The 17,538-nt window shown below is 34.6% G+C and overlaps 1 pseudogene; it reads right to left on the reverse strand.

Moving 5' to 3' along the window:
• Positions 1-3,349: 3,349 nt before the first annotated feature.
• LOC146450241 (mitochondrial inner membrane protein Mpv17 pseudogene) lies at positions 3,350-6,990 on the reverse strand (annotated as a pseudogene).
• Positions 6,991-17,538: the final 10,548 nt, after the last annotated feature.

Genomic DNA, 17,538 nt, shown 5'->3' on the forward strand with positions numbered 1-17,538 from the left:
ACTGTTTGTTGAATGTGATAATTTTTTCGCGTTGGTAGAGACTTCTGGTAGAGTCATTCCAGATGACTTAAAACTGGACCACTCGTACAGCTAATCAGGTTGCATAATTCGCCTAAACAGAAGGAAACTAGTATTTGCCCTGCCGAACTCAATCCTTAAAATGTTGCTTTGACCAGCATTTACTAAAACGCTCTGACGATACATTGACGAAGTCCATAATAACGAGTTTAATTGTCGGTATTGTATGCTTCGCAAAGCAATAAAAAACGCAAGAAGAAAGTTGATGTTAAAAATTTTTGGCAATAAACATTCATGAAACATTCATGATAATTTTTTTCCAAAATATCAGATGACCTAAAGTGTCTTAAAAGAATTGAACGTAGCCCTCTCTAAAGTCATTGCTGAAGTATTAATAAAGAAAACGGCATCTGGTAGCTCGGACATTTTAATCAGATTTTACACCGGATATGCAATTTCGCTATAACAACACTTACAGAGCCTTAGACAAATTTATGAGTTAGTTACTCAAACACATTGATCTGGCTTTTCATATTATGATGGCTACAATTGAAATACTGAAAACAGTTAACCAGTAAAAATCTGGAATGATCATTTACAAGAAGTTTTCTACTTCGTTAAAAGAATAACTAAACAAACCTAAGTTTAAATTTTTGTTAAAAAGACATTTGAGAAAATCAGCATAATCAGCAATTTCGCATTTTGAGATGCTAATTTTATTTTCTAAAGAAAAAGCTTGTTTGTAAAGAGCAAGTTGTAATTATTTGCTGGTGAAGAGCATCCGTTCTTATCAGTACTCGTAATACGCTTTTTCCTGTGATATATTCTTCTAACTTTTGGGTAGCTCTTAGTAATAATTATGCTATGCAAAATAGCCATCTGGGCTCATACGATGTATTTTTGCAACAAAAGTACTAGAAAGCAGGTCACTCTCACTAATGGCTCAAACCAATGGGTACGTTTTGTTGGCTGAGTTTAAGATCAGCTCAAACGATATTCATTTGTGTTTATTGTGAAATAATCAAAGTGTGCAGTGTTGTGTTTATTTCTTCGCGCCAATGTTTTCACTGCTATTTGCGTCAGTAGCTGGATGTGTTAGCTAAATATTACTTGAACAGTTAAATTGGACAGTTAATACACAAAGGGAACAACAACTATAATTTCACTTACCTGAATGACTGATGACAATCGATTCTCTCTGCAAGAAGTTGTTCCTCAGGATTACAAGCGTGGGCAACACCGAACGCACTTAGAAAGTACAGCCCTGTCCAGCTGTGGTTTGTGATAACAAATTGCATAAAATGTTCACTTGACTTCCGCGGATGATTTGTGGCCTTTTATTCTTAACTCCACAGAGAGTTTGCTTAAAAACTAGTAATTATGTTGATTATAGAAAAAAATGACCAAAACATTGACCGAGTTTCTTTTTTATTCCCCTCAAGAGAAGCAGCTGTTAATTTTTTTCGCATAACTTAACTTCAATAAGCGGAAATTTGCTTGGTTTAGCATTTAAATAAAAAGGTCGTTCCATGTTGATGAATGAAGGAAATATTCCTCTGATACATTTTCTCTACCCTAAAATATAAATAGTGACTGTTAAATTTCTTCTGTGTACACGTGGATATATGTGACGATTAACTCTTTTCAGTCGAAAGATTAAAAATAAGCATATAATTATTCGAATGTTATTTTTGAAATGTGATGCAGTCTTGTGTCTTGCTTAGTCTAATTTATACCTAAATAATTTATAATTTTTGCTTCCTATAAGTTCACTTTTTTAATTCTAATGAAAAGATAATTTTGACTTTTTTCGAAGAATGATTCTTTTTTATAATGCAATGATAGCATTTAATTTTGATTTAGTTGCAACTGACTGTGTGATGGCATTTGTGAGACTTTAAACATTTAACATCAGGCCATTATTGTGTAATTTTTTTTTTTCATATTGCTAACATATACTTCTCCGATGGGTTTTCAGAAAATTTTCTTAAATTGACGCTAGTAATTAAAGAAATTATTATACTACTTTAAATATTTTTTTTATGAAAAAAAAAATACAGGTAGCCTTGTGGGTAATTATATAATAAATTACTATTTTTCAATGTTTAACCCTATAACCCCAAATATCAAAGAACAAATTCTCCTATCTTTTTCCCATACATTTCTTATAAAAGTACCAGGGAGAAGTTATTAAAGTATCAAGAAAATTCACCTTGAGTGGTCATATCCTTAATTCTCATAACCTTAGGGGTTCAAGAAGCATTGATATTACAAGGAGAAATTTGATGCTAATCAGTGTAAGGGCTTACAGGGTTAACATCATCTTGTCCTTCTACTGTTAAAATAGAAAACCTTGTTAACAAAATTCAAATTATGTTGGCTCAAAACTTTCATTACGGTTGTCGAATGAAAAAACAAACAAACAAACAAACAACAAAACAACAAAAAAAAAACCTGCCCTTTGCACGTGTGATGTTAATAGAACTATCTGAACAGCACTCAAATGCATTCCTTCTCAGTAACGTGGTACCTGTATAAGTGCACAGTGAAGTAACATATTTTTTTTTTACCTTTGTTGATCATATCAGCACAGGTCGCTAGCTTTGGTTTATGTTAAAGGGAAACTCCAATTTTTAAAACAAATAGACAATAAATTGTTGAAAACAGTATATAAATTTCAGAGCTAAAAAAAATGGATTTTACTAGTCGCCTATTTTCATTTTTGCGCACCGCCATTTAGGATTCCATGACGTCTAGCGCCTGCCCAATTATTGCGTTCGGGAATATAACATTATCAATTTTTCTTTTCCTCGTTTGAGGAATATACAGGTGTCAAATTTCACTTCCGGTTGAGTACAGCACTGTGCAAGACAGGAGACTGGGCATAGTAGGGCTGTGTTGTCAATACAGAAATGCTACTCTCCCAATTTCTCTATTCTTCAATGTTTTTTTTTCTAGCGCAGAGGAAGAAAACCTGCGATATGAACATATCAATGGCATCATTGAATGAATGAAACAACTAAAAAATAAAGATTACCCACAAGACTAAACATTCATGTATTGACGTCACAGCCTAACTATCCCCAGTCTCCCATCTCGCATGGTATTGTACCCAGTGGGAAGTAAAATTTGATGCTTTTATACACCTCAACCTAGTCTCCCTCTCAGCCGTTGTCTCGTCACGCAACGCTCCTGCGGGGAGGAGAGTTGCGTGACGTGACAGAACGGCGGCGAGTGAGACTAGCCTCAAACATGAAGAAGAAAAATTGATAAGTTCTTTTTTTTTCAATTTTTATAGGAGAACAACAATACCATTTAATCAAGCAAACAAAAAAAAAATCTGTCAATACACTTTAAGGTAGTTCCCACAAAAATAATTAAAGACAAAATTTAGTTGCTATAAGGAGTACTCCATGGTGACAGATGTCTGATAGTGCTGTTTCGAATTCACCAAGACCGCTGGATAAAAAGACAAGAGATGCACTTATACAGGGTTACCCTCAATCTGAAGTAAAATATTCACAAATACCAGTGAGAAGATGAACTTTTCACAACTCTGTGTATTGTTTTATATTAGGATTCAGCACTTTCCTGCTAACATTTGTGAATATTTCGTTTCAGGTTGAGGCTAACCCTGTATTAATGCGTCCTTTGTGTTTTTATCCAGTGGTCTTGGTGAATTCGAAACTGGACTATTCTTCATACAACATTACTGTTAAAGGAGAATTATCATGCAAATTTGATGTCATTAAAAAACCAAAAATGTTTGTCTGTCAACAGAAACAAAACAAAAAACCAATAACAATAATTGTCTAGGTTTGTTATAAATTACCATCCCATCGTAAGAAAACTCTTGATCAGTGCCTGTGGCCAGAGACAGACTAGGTCGAAATGGATTCAAACTTGAAAGATGATAAGCTAAACGTTTTTCAAGCTCTCACACTTTTGTCTGCAAAATGTGCCAAAACATTTGGCTGTTCCTTTCAAGAATTGAGTTGATTTCTCTCCTCTCATTGTTCTATAATTATTTTGTAGCTACTGTGTAAGTGAAGGTCTAAAATGTATTTCACCATTTTTAACAAAAGTTAAAAAAAAGCCTGACACTTCCCCTTTAAATCAAACATATATGGATAACAAGAATAAAAGGAAATGATCAGCTTAGATTAAACTTCTTGCAGCTGTTACCAATAACATGCGAGCCACACTGTATTAGATTCAAAAGAGTTAGGTAAAGTTTTTTATTTTTTATTTTTTGGTGTAGATGCCAATCATTAGTATTCTGACAACATTTCAAGGCAACAGAACCAAGAAATTGACAGCTTTATCTTCTGACAGATGGTAAACTTTATTTAAGTTGATTTCCACGCCATTTTATCTAGAAGATAGGGCATCATTTTCAGGATACTGTATTTATGATGAATAAATTAGAATCTTGCAAAACCAGCAGTGTGTGCAATCACTCGTGAGTTAACCAATGATCACATGCCGTGAAATCTAAAAATGGCTTTTCTTTCCGCTTCATCTAGCTCGGAAATCAATTACAATAAAGTTTTACCTTTTCCTACCAAAGTCGAATTCTTTAGTAAGTTTCTTGCCCTTGGATCTTGTCAAAATTCAACATAATTTCAGCAGCTTTAAGTTTGATTGATGTCCACCAAAGTGCAACTTTATCCGAGTCTTTTGAAGGTGGTCAATGAAGATCGTTTGTTATCCAATTAGTAACCAAGTCTCCTCGTTAATGCCATAAGAAAACTGTGGTGAATAGTGAGGAGGATACATGTAACTATGTTGATCATGGAACTTAAGGACACTGCCTACTTATGTTACTCCGCATACCTTCTGCGCATCTCGAGATACTCGGGTTACCTATGGGTGGTGCCTACTAATACAGGGGTATTTTTGTGCGGTTTAAAACTATGCAGAGAAAGCAGGACCTACAGTGTAGCACGTGCTCTTGGTATCTGCGTGTATAAAGAAAATTGGGGCAATTATGTATTTTTCAGAGATATATGTAACAAAGCTTCAATTTGGAAAAAAAAAACATAAACTGTTCATTGCTTTGTATTTTACAGCTTTTTAGAATAATTGTTACTTAACTACCCGTACAAAAATGTGTGGCAGAGTACCACCAAGTTTGGTTTTTGATTCTAATGGCTCTTGCTAAGATCTGCTTTTCTTGCATAGTCATAAAGCATGCAAAAATACTTCAGTATTAGTAGGCATCCATCCTTAAATTAAGGGCTACTTCAGATTGTTGGCCGCATTAACAGTCCTTTTCTAGTTAGTCAAAGGAAGTGGAGTAACTACATTGTATCTAGAAAGGCACTGCTGGAGGTCTGCTTGGAAATCTTCTCAGATAATGAAACTGCAATGTTGGGGACTGTTTACATGAAGCAAGTAAGATCCTAGTAGTAGAGCCCCGACGGTGAAACAACTTTTCTTTGGTTTACATGCAGGGTGCTTACCACACGGGGAGAAAAGAAAGACAAAGTTATTAGCCTTTAGAAGCTGAATGCCCAACCATCACCATGTTTGTCTCCCCTGTCCCTAGTACTAGGACCTTCCAAGCGAAGGTACATGTCTACATGTACATGTAGTTTACTTAGTTTGTGCTAGGGACTTCCTGTCTCTCAGCTAGGATTCAAGAGGAAGACCTTGATTCAAAAGATCCAAGTGCTAACACCAAGTACAACCTTTTTCATGTTAAATGAATGCAGAAAACATGGTGCTAGAATGATCCACCTTCTAGGGCCTTCGTAGTGTTAAGATCTTCCTCCCTCCATGTAATAGCGTTGCCTAAACAAAGGGTTAAATGAGCAGTAAACAACAGCGCTGTATGTTGTGGTACATTTCTGTATATCATGGCTCATTTTTGTCCTGATTCACTGTGATACAAAGGTCAATCAAGGGTTGACTGACTGAGCAAAGTAGAGGCAATTTTAGCTCAAAGGTTTCTGAATCAAGTCCTCAGACATTGGCTTATTAGCCATCCAAGACAAATATGCATTCCAAAATATTGCCACCAATTGGACAACAGCGATGCGGTGCTGAATTGGAACGAAAGTAAAGTTAAGGGTTTGTGTCAGAGGCCATATCTTGTAATTTGTAATCAAAGTCTCCACGTAGCGTTCCTGAAGCATCTTCTTTATTTCATCCAGCCTTTTCCCAGCGAGTGTCTCCGTGACGCCAAAAAAGAAGCATATCATAACAGGAGCAAAGAGGCTTTGATCTAAGAGCATCTTTTTGAAGCCCACAGTTTTAGCTGCACCAGGTACAATCCTGTCGAGGGATAGGTACCATGTTCTAAGCACAGGAGCAATAATCAAGCCCACCACACCCATACGAGCAGTTCGGACAAAATCATGGTTAGTTCCTTTGTGTTCAACAAGCTGCTGAGTGACAACATCGCCTGTGGCTACAAGGACACCTAATGTACAAGGGCAGAACATTTCAGTTAGAGAATGGAGTATGAGTTAAGTAACAACATAATATACTCAATACAGAATATTGCAGCTGTAATCTGAGTTTTTCTCTTCTCACATTAAAAGTAATAAAAATATTATACTCTGTACATGTACCACTCATTACTTATTTGAGGGGGGTAATTGTAAAACAAGCACAAGTGATGACGAAAGTTCTGCGAATAATTATGCTCCAGATAATTATAAGCCAAGGTCAACGTCTCAGAAAATAATGTAGTTGATGGTTATTTTGTGCTTTAAGGGCTCGAATTCCATGGAAGCTCAACATGACTTACAGTCTGTAACCCTAAAACCTGAATCAACACATGGAAGATTTCTTTCATTCTCTTTTTGCCAAATAAAAAAATCAACCACACATCTGGGCTTTGTTTCTTGAGCTTTAAGCAGAATTTCATAAGTCAATTCATCTAATTCAACCCTTTTGGTGACAACATAAATATGGGACAGTACTATAGTACAATCTATGTTTTTGGCATGATAACTGATGTAGAACAAATAGTGTTAGATAATGTGCCCTTCATTTCGAAAACCTTTTATAAACCATTTCTCATTTGGCATACAGACCCAACAAGCTTATGACTTTAGCCTGAGAACTAAACCAACTGAAGTGATGCTTTCAGAACTGATTTTTCTTCGTCTCTTTGTAAAGCTATTAACGAAACTTTCTAACATCACAAATTTGTGGGCCAAAGTAGTTTGGAGAAATTTGAATTTTAAAGGTCAAATCATCACTTATGCTTGCTTCCACCCAGGACTTCAATTGATACATGTTATTGCAGTTTCACACAGTCTCATTGTACTTGAACTCATTATTAGCCAAGTTGGTGCTACAGTATTTGCTTTAAATTGGCAATCACTTCATGACAGTGTTTATTAATCAATAATTTTTTTAAATCAGCAAGGAAAGCATACACTGTACACGCATACCTAGAAGATACACCGTACATGTACTAGGCTAAAATTTTTGCAGGTACCACTTCAGGTAATAGGCCTTATCACGGTTTTCGACGCCATTTTGATGGGTAGGCAAACAGGCTTGAAATAACAGTGTTTGTATGGGAATCCGATATCAAATAATTTTCATAAAACATCGCTTCTGAAAAATTCATGAATTGGAAACTTTTTGTACTAGGAAAAGGATTTTAAGAACAAAATTGGAGGGATGTAGCAGTGACAGAAAGCGTCCAGTCGTGTTTTGAACTTTCCATACTGTACATTTCCCTGTATATTTTCCCGGGAACTATTTTTAGCAGCAGCTCACGGCTGGTTCGCTATACAGACAAATGTACCATTGAATTACCGGTAAGTTCAGCATCTGAATCAGTTCAGCTAATTAATTTGGGCAGGCTAAATCTAAATTTGTTGTGGCTCATGTAAAGTACATGTACAGCTGAATTAAGTTTAGTATGTGAATCAATTCAGCTGGGATAAATTACAGTGTAAGTTGGGTGGATCTAAATTCAAATTTGTGGCTCGTGTGAAGTACGGCATCTGAACTGGGCGTTAGTCTTATTTCTCTGCATTGCACCCCAGTGACATCTAACATCTCATTTTTATCATATTTAGACAAACTTAATCACAAATTTATCATCTTTGCCCAAGAAATTATAAGTGAAAAGTAAGTGACAGTGGGTGTGATCAATACTAAACCAAGATTTCCGGAAAATTTCGGTCCAAAACTGAATGGATTGGTTCGGTCCAACCGGAAAGGTTTTGAAAAAACGAGTGGACCACTTTTCTCGGTTGGACCGGTCCGCCCGAAAATTGACCGTTCCATTTGGCTATTTCTGGAACTTTCTCAATCTCAGTACCTGGCTGTTCGCTATTTTTGTTGAGCATGGAGGAAAGTGTGGAAAGCACTACTTGCACTTCTAATTATCAGTGCAGCCTTTGCGGATGGTTGTAAACGGATTTATCGGAGCTTCTTGTTCACCCGTGCACAGTTGCAACAGGCATGCAGTTGCTTTGCAAGCTACAAGTGTTTGTTTTAGTTGTTAAAAGCTTTTTATTTCCCGATATTCCCAATGTTTTCGAGCACTTGCAAAACTCCCGCCATTTTATTTGGTTTAATATCTGTATTCATTTAGTTACACAAGATTCAACTTTTACTTCAGTTCCCGATGATGTTCAATCTCAGCCAACCGTTGGATGATGGGAAGACAGACACGTCCGGTTGCTAATCGAAAGCTATCTTAAATTCAAAGGCCTAATTGGACAGGGAAATAACACGAAGAAAGGTTCGGACCCGTCACAATCCATTCGACCCCAAGAAATTTTCGAACCTCAGCCCGGAAATTTTGGTTGAATGGATCGCGCCCAGTGTTATGAGGTGAAAATCACGAGGCCGACTAATGCCCCGAGGTAGGTTTTGGGCACTACTGGAACTAACTGATGCATTATAAGCTTGACAAAATAAATCAAGTTCCAGAACATTTAGATTTTGACGACATTTTTATAATTTACAACAGACAAGTTGTTGATTTGTGTAGAGTTTACGAAGGAAATCCCATAAATCTAGCTACGTTTTGTGTACCCTAAAATCGATGTCCACAATTCAACTGAGAATAAGCTTAATTTGAAACCGAAAACCCCACATGTATTACAGCGGTTACCAATAACACGCAACCTATCGCCTTCATAAGACTTCGACAAAGTTGCGTTTTGGTGGACGTCAATCAAAGAAAAGCCGTTGAAACTATTTTTAATTCTGACAAGATTCTAAGGTGACCCGGCAAGAAACTGAGAATTTAAGCTTCGCTAAGAGAAGGTAAAAGTAGTATGACACTTGAGGGTATAAGCACACATTTTAAAACTGTGCACAAACTGACCCCCAACTCACCCATAATCATCGCTTAAATCAGCCCAACTCATCAATTTTCGATTTTCATAAATGACACATTATTTGACCCCAACTCGCCCATTATCATCGCTTGAATCCAGCCAACTCATCAATCGCTGATTTTCAAGGTAACTGACTGTAATCATCGTGACCTTGACCTTGGAAAATCCTCGGTTCCTAAATCCTCGTACCTAAATTTAGCAACCTAAATCCTCGCAACCTAAATCCTCGGTTCCTAAATTTTCACAACCTAAATTTTCCTTGGTTGGTTCAAACCGGTTTAAACCGGTTTATGTTTTTCCAAAACCGGTTTTGTAAAATTATGTAATCTATTTTATATTCAGAAAATGAGCAACACATTTGATCACAATAACAAGACATATTTTATCCATCCAACTTTCCAAAATTATGGAGCATCCACTGATGGTTACATTATCAACCGAAAAAGATTGGAACCAAGAAAAGGATATCTTTCTCCCAATGGATATTATATCATTTCTCCTGGACGATACAATACATGCCAAGCCCACAGAATGGTTTGCATGGGAGGCTGTAAATCAATCAATAATTCCTCCTGGATTGCAAATAAATCACATCAATTGTGACCGCCAAGACAATTCAAGCAAAAATCTTGAGTTGGTGACAGCTTCCGAAAATATCAAAAAGATGCATCAATCAAGAAAAGCTTCTTTTAATAGCTCTTATAATGAAGATGAATTGAGAGTTGTCAATACATTAATGGCATTTCCAATTGAAGACGATGATTGTGAGTTTACAAAGACTGAAAACAAGATTATCAATAAGATGTATTATCGTATGTGTCATCATTTCGATGACACTGATTTTCCACTTTACAGGGATTAATGACGTTGAATTCAATGGTTGTTTGACTATGTTTTTGATTTTTTAGACCTCAAAAATGGTATAATTGTCTCTTAAATTGGACCAACTCTGAAAAATTTTGGTATAAAGCTTTGGTGATTATATAGTATTGTATAGAAATGGAGAGAAAAAATGAAAAATCAGAAATCGCATATGTGATTGATTCAGCTGGTAATCAATCATCTTCATCCAATCCAGCCGCAAAGACTATTATTCATAATGAAAAAAATATTATATCCATCCAATTTATAACAATTATGGATGTTCAAAAGATGCGTATATAATCAATAGAAAGAAATTAATCCCAAGAAAAGGTAGATTAAGAAGCAATGGTTATTTGGATGCTACTGTTTACAATCAAAATGGAAGAAAAAAATATTATTCCCATCGAATGATTTGGGAAGCCGTTAATCAAAAAATAATTCCAGATGGATATCAAATACATCACATCAATTGTGATATACAAGATAACTCAATTAAAAATTTAGAACTTGTAACAAGACAACAAAATATGATATATGATGGTATTCGAAGAAAGGGAATGAAATATAAATCACCACAAAATGTACCAATGAAATGTGGAGTTTTTTATTATCATCATATAGATATAAAAACTATGGAGCTAATAAATATGGGCAAATATACAACAAATAAACTAAGAGAGTTTCAAATGGTTATAAACATGTAATGGGTTATTTGATGATGACGGCACAACAAATTGGATTACCGAAGAAAAACTATTATATTCACAGACTCGTTTACGAATGTCATTATGGTCCAATTCCTGATAAAATGCAAATAAACCATATTGACTCCAATAGACAAAACAATTGTATCAATAACCTTGAATTAGTTACTCAATCAGAAAATATGAAACATGCTTTCAAAGCCAAGAAATATAAAACAAAGATTGAAATTACAACTGATAAGCCCATTGAATCAATCAAATTGGATATTAAAATGAAAGAATCAGATGATGATTTTACAGATGAAGAAAAACAGTTAATTGACAAAAAATATAATGCAATTGTTGAAAAAATCAAAAATGGTGACTTTCCATATCGAAAACAACTTCAACAACATTTTCCAGATGTTGAATTTTGGTAATTTTTGATTAGACCTAAGATTTCAATTAATTGAGATTTTAGGCCTATGTTGCCGCACACAAATAACAAAGCAATGCACCCGTCAGATGTGCAACTGATATCTGACATGAACGTTGTCGCCAGTCCTCGTTCATTAGCAAAACTGGCAAACGCAGTCAATAAAAATAATATAACATATAATATTATGAACAAAAATAGTTTAAAAATATGACTTAAAATCAATTGATAGCATTATTAATGGAAAAACAAAAACCTGTGCCAAAGCCACGAACCAAGAAAGTTGTTCCCATTCCATATCCAAGGTTGTCAGTCAAACAAATGGTCCAGAATTATGAAAACAATATTATCAAACCACCAATGGAATTTAGAGATAGACCTCAACCTTTGCCGAGAAACAATATTATCAAACCACCGAAGCAATTTATGGATAAGCCAATTGTCCCACCCAGATTGATAAAAAAGATTGCTCCAACTCCTTTGCGGAGAACTGAGATAACAGAAGTTGCACAAGCATTCAAGGGATACACAAAATCATATTCAATTGGAATCAAAAATGAAACAGATCCTTTGGTTCAACTAAACACAACCAGATTGGCAATCAAAACTTTTATCAAAAAATTATTGCCTCAAATGAAAGGCTTGAAATTTATTGAAACTTTGTCAATCTATTTTGAACAAAAAAAAGGAAATGAAACTGTCTCCAGAATGGGATATTTCAATAATAAACCAAAAACAATCATTAATGCTGATGATTTAGCACCATTTTTGGATGTTAATGTTGAACAAATCATGGAAGATATTCACAAATGGATCAGTCAAGGTTCAGCATGGATAATCAAATCCATTGAAGGTCATTATATCAATATTATCCAATATGAACCACTTTCCGGCAGCTCATATATTCAACTTCCAATTGAACTGCAGAATTCAAAACATGGTATTATCAATCCAAAGAATAAAGACAATGAATGCTTTCGATGGTGTCATGTCAGACATTTGAATCCACAAATCAAAAATCCACAAAGAATCAAAAAAACTAATAAATCATTTGTCAAACAATTGAATTATGATGGCATTGAATTCCCTGTTTCCATCAAACAATATAACAAAATTGAAACCCAAAACAGTATTAACATCAATGTATTCGGTTATGAAAACAAGCAGCCTTATCCAATTTATGTTTCAAAAGAAAAGTTTGATGATGTATTGAATTTGCAGCTTATTGCTGAAAATGACAACACACATTATTGTCTTATCACACATTTCAATCGATTTATGTTCCATCAAACAAATCACAAAAATAAGAAACACTTTTGTATGCATTGTTTGCAATGTTTCTCATCTGAAGGAGTGTTATTGGATCACAAAGAAATATGTCTGGAAATCAATGGACAACAAGCTATAAAAATGCCCAAAGTTGGATCCAAAATTGGTTTCAAAAACTTTAAAAAACAATTACAAGTTCCATTTGTGATATATGCTGATTTTGAAGCTATCACTGAACCAATTCATGGTTGCCAACCATCCAATCAAAAATCATTTACTGAAGCATATCAAAAACATACTGATTGTGGTTATGGATACAAAGTTGTTTGCTGTTATAACGACAAATATACCAAACCAATACAATATTATCGAGGAGAAAAAGCTGTTTACAAATTTATGGAATCCATGCTGAATGAAGTCAAATACTGTCAAAAAATGCTGAAAACAAAGTTTAATAAACCATTAAAAATGACTCCGGATGATGAAAATGACTTCCAAACAGCAACTTCTTGCCATATCTGTGGAAAGAAATACATTGAATCAGATGTCAGAGTCAGGGATCATTGTCATGTTACTGGAAAATATCGTGGTTCAGCTCATGAATCATGCAATTTGAATTTTCAATTAACAGATAAAATCCCAGTTATTTTCCATAATTTGAAAGGATATGATAGCCATTTTATTATGCAAGAAATTGGATCAATCATTGAAAATAATACTTATACAGACAAAAAAGGACAAATCAAAAAGCATAAAATCAATGTTATACCACATAATATGGAGAAATGTATGGCATTCATGTTGGGCAATCATTTGGCATTCATTGATAGTCTCCAATTTATGAATCAGAGTTTGAGTAATCTGGCTGAAAACTTGCCTGAAGAAGCTTTGAAATACACGAAACAAGTGTTCAAAGATGATAAATTCAAGCTAATGAAACAAAAAGGTGTTTATCCATATGACTATATGAACAGCTTTGAGAAATTCAATGAAACACAATTGCCAAGTCAAAACGATTTTTTCAGTCAAATGAATAATAAACATATTACTGATGAAGAATACTATTATGCGCAAACTGTTTGGGACACATTTGAATTGAAAACAATGGGAGAATATCATGATTTGTATCTCCAATCTGATGTATTGCTGTTAGCTGATGTATTTGAAAATTTCAGGAAAACATGCTTGGAGTACTATCGATTGGATCCATGTCATTATTTCACATCTCCTGGGCTCAGTTGGGACGCAATGTTGAAGATGACTGATGTTAAATTGGAACTTATTACTGATATTGATATGTATCAATTTGTTGAAAAAGGATTACGTGGCGGCATCAGTTATATCGCCAATAGATATGGAAAAGCAAACAATAAATATATGCAAAATTGGAATCCAAATGAAGCCAGCAAATATCTCATGTATTTGGATGCAAAAAACTTATATGGTTGGGCAATGAGTCAATATCTCCCAACAGGAAATTTCAAATGGTTGACTGAAAAACAAATAAACCAAATCAATTGGTTCAATCGCAATGCAGAAAGTAATAAAGGATACCTTTTGGAAGTCGATTTGGAATATCCCAATGAATTGCATGACTTCCACAATGATTATCCATGTGCAGCTGAGCAAATCAAAGTGACACAAAATATGCTTTCAGATTATTGCCAAAAAATTGCAAACAAATTTGGAATAAAAACTGGACAAGTCACCAAATTGATTCCAACTCTTGCCAATAAAAACAAATATGTGCTGCATTATAGAAACTTGCAATTATATCGTGCTCTTGGACTAAAATTAACCAAAATCCATAGAGTACTGTCCTTTAATCAAAGTCCATGGCTAAAAAGATATATTGACTTAAATACTCATCAAAGAACTCAAGCCAAAAATGCATTCGAGAAGGACTTTTTCAAATTAATGAATAACAGTGTCTTCGGTAAAACAATGGAAAATATCAGGAAAAGAGAAGATATTAGATTAGTTACAACACCAAAACAATTGACAAAATTAGCTTCAAAACCAACATTCATTGGCAGCAAAATATTCAATAAGAATCTGGTTGCAGTTCATAAAATCAAAGAATCGCTGACTCTCAATAGCCGGCATATGTTGGGATGTGTATTCTGGATTTAAGCAAGACTCTCATGTATGACTGCCATTAAAACTTTATCAAAAGAAAATATGGTGCCAAAGCTAAGTTATTATTCACTGATACTGATAGTCTTGCATATAAATTAAAGCTGAAGATGTTTACAAAGATTTTTGGAAAAACAGCAAGATGTTTGATAATTCAGATTATCCATCCAATCATCAATTCTTTGATGCCACAAACAAAAAAGTAATTGGCAAATTCAAAGATGAAGCTGCTGGAATCCCAATCACTGAATTTGTTGGATTGAGATCCAAAATGTACTCATACATCAAAGACAATAATAATGGTGGAAAAACAGCCAAAGGAATCAAAAAGAAGGTGATCAAAAAAGAAATACAACACTCTGATTACAAAGATGTTCTTTTCAATGAGAAACAATTGCATCACCAAATGAAAACAATCAGAAGCCACAATCATGAACTCGGAAGCTTTGTCATCAATAAAACATCATTGTCATGTTTTGATGATAAACGATATCTACATCCGAATGGTCTTGATTCATATGCTTATGGACATTTTCGTTTGTAAACAAAATTTGTGACAAAACTTGTGCCTCAAACTTTGTGTTTAAAACTTGGTTTTCAATTTCCATTTTTCATCAATTTTCGACTATTTTTTCATCAATTTTTGAATGTTTTGTTGGGTGTATGCCCCATAAAACAAATAACAAGAATGGTACGATGGGTGCCAGACACATATCAATCCCCATCAAAGATGATTCCACGCAGGTGGAATCATCTCTTTGTCAAACCCTGCATTGCTATGATTATTGCTTCTTTTGCAACTATCACAAAGAATCATCCAATAAAACATCAAATATGCCATATTGTTGTGAAAATCAAAACATTCGAGATATCTCTGGTCAATTGACCTGCGTTTATTGTGGACAAGTTGTTGGTGAAGATTTCAAAACAGAATACATCAATTTTCATGCCAATTTGTTCAAAATATACAAGAAAACAGTGTATAATAGAAAATACCATTTGTCGCATACATTAGATCAATTTATTTTGAAAAACAAAGTTGAAATCAGTTGTTCAACCAATTTCAAAATTCATAAAATATTCGTTGAAATAAACAAAATCTTGCAACAAATCAATGGTAAAAGAAAGAGAATAATCAGTTTGAAATATCTTTTGCATAGAATATTGCAATTGATGAAAATTGATTCTTCCCAAATTGAGTTGACAAAATCTAAAAAAACGATGAAATTATATAATGTTTATTGGGATAAAATTATGAGTCTTATTGGACCTGAAATAATCCGCATAATCAATTATACATAAGTGAATATCTGATATTTTTTATCATATTTATCATCCCATTTATCGACAATCGGCGAATTATCCAAAATGAAATCATCATTTTGAGTAATCTTGTTTGTCAAATCATCTCTATCAAAATGACCATTTCTCATTATTTCTTTTATTTCATTCAACAAATGACCATAGGTTTGAAAAGCATATTGGCATTGATACAACCTTATTTCAATATTTTTATGCTTCATATAAGCTTGAATTACGACAGAAACTGATGATATTGCCAATAATGAAGCTCCACTGGTTGCGATTGATGATGCAATACCACCAGTTGCAAACACAATGGATGAAATATTCCCAGCGAATTCCCATTTTTTTAATCTTTTGTATGCACTTTTGTACATCCACATCTTTTTGTGATATGACATGTAATAAGCTTTCAATTCATCAATTTCTTCTTTTGATAATCGATTTGAAATATGATTGAAATCAATTATTAATCTCTTCTTTTGTTTTGAATTGTTTTGCATATATTATATGGCTATCTTATTTTTGATGCAATAATAGAGACCAGTTATTTGACCCAAAAACATGCATTTTTTCATCCAATTGAATGTTTTTTCTCATTAATGGTGTACATATAACCTTTGCCTTTTCCATATCTGTTGTAAAATTGACCATAAGTAGTTAGATGTTTGAGGGTATCAGCTCACTTTTCAAAAAATGATAAAAAAATCCCATACGAAACCTTATAAATCCAATATTTTTCCTAACTCCTGCAACGGAGACGCCATAAACCACACATTATCTCACCCCAATAACTACATAAAATACTATTTCAGCCTTTGAATTCAACCCTAAACTCAAAAACCTAAAAACCTAAATCCTCGGTTTTCAAAAAACCTAAATTTTTTTCCTCGGTTTTCAAAAACCTAAATCCTCACTTTCATAAATGACACCAAACTGATCCCCAACTCACAAACAATCATCGATTAAATCCAACCAACTCATCAATCGCTGATTTGAATTATGAATACAATATTTTTGAACACCAATTTGGATATAATTAACCTGTAATGGAGAAAAAAAATAATCATAAATAATTCAAATTTATGGTTGTTGTGTGACTGGGTGTCGTTACTGTCACGCGTGACGTTGTGTGACTTGTCATGAAAATGGACAAAACCCTAGACGTGGGGTGCTCGGTTGGCTGTTTACTTGCCTGGCCCCAGCCAGGTCTTTTTCCCGCCGCTGACAAGGCGGCTGTCCCTTCCCAGTTTACCTCTGGGACCGAGGTTGAGTCCTGGGACGAACTCTGAGCACCCCGCTGTGAACCAGTAGGGCCTGAGCGGGCTCACCCTGGAGGTACCGTCCACTGGAAGACATCCCACACTACTCAGTAATTCACCCTCTGCACAAGCCGTCAAACAGGTTTCAGTCAGGGGCCAACTGACACCACCCTAGGCTTCACCAAAGTTTGTGAACTAATATAACAATGGCCCGATTACCTATATATTACACTCAGTTCTGAAAT

Source organism: Pavona decussata, unplaced genomic scaffold (assembly GCF_977016875.1).
Source record: "Pavona decussata unplaced genomic scaffold, jaPavDecu1.1 SCAFFOLD_474, whole genome shotgun sequence".
NCBI lineage: Eukaryota > Metazoa > Cnidaria > Anthozoa > Scleractinia > Agariciidae > Pavona > Pavona decussata.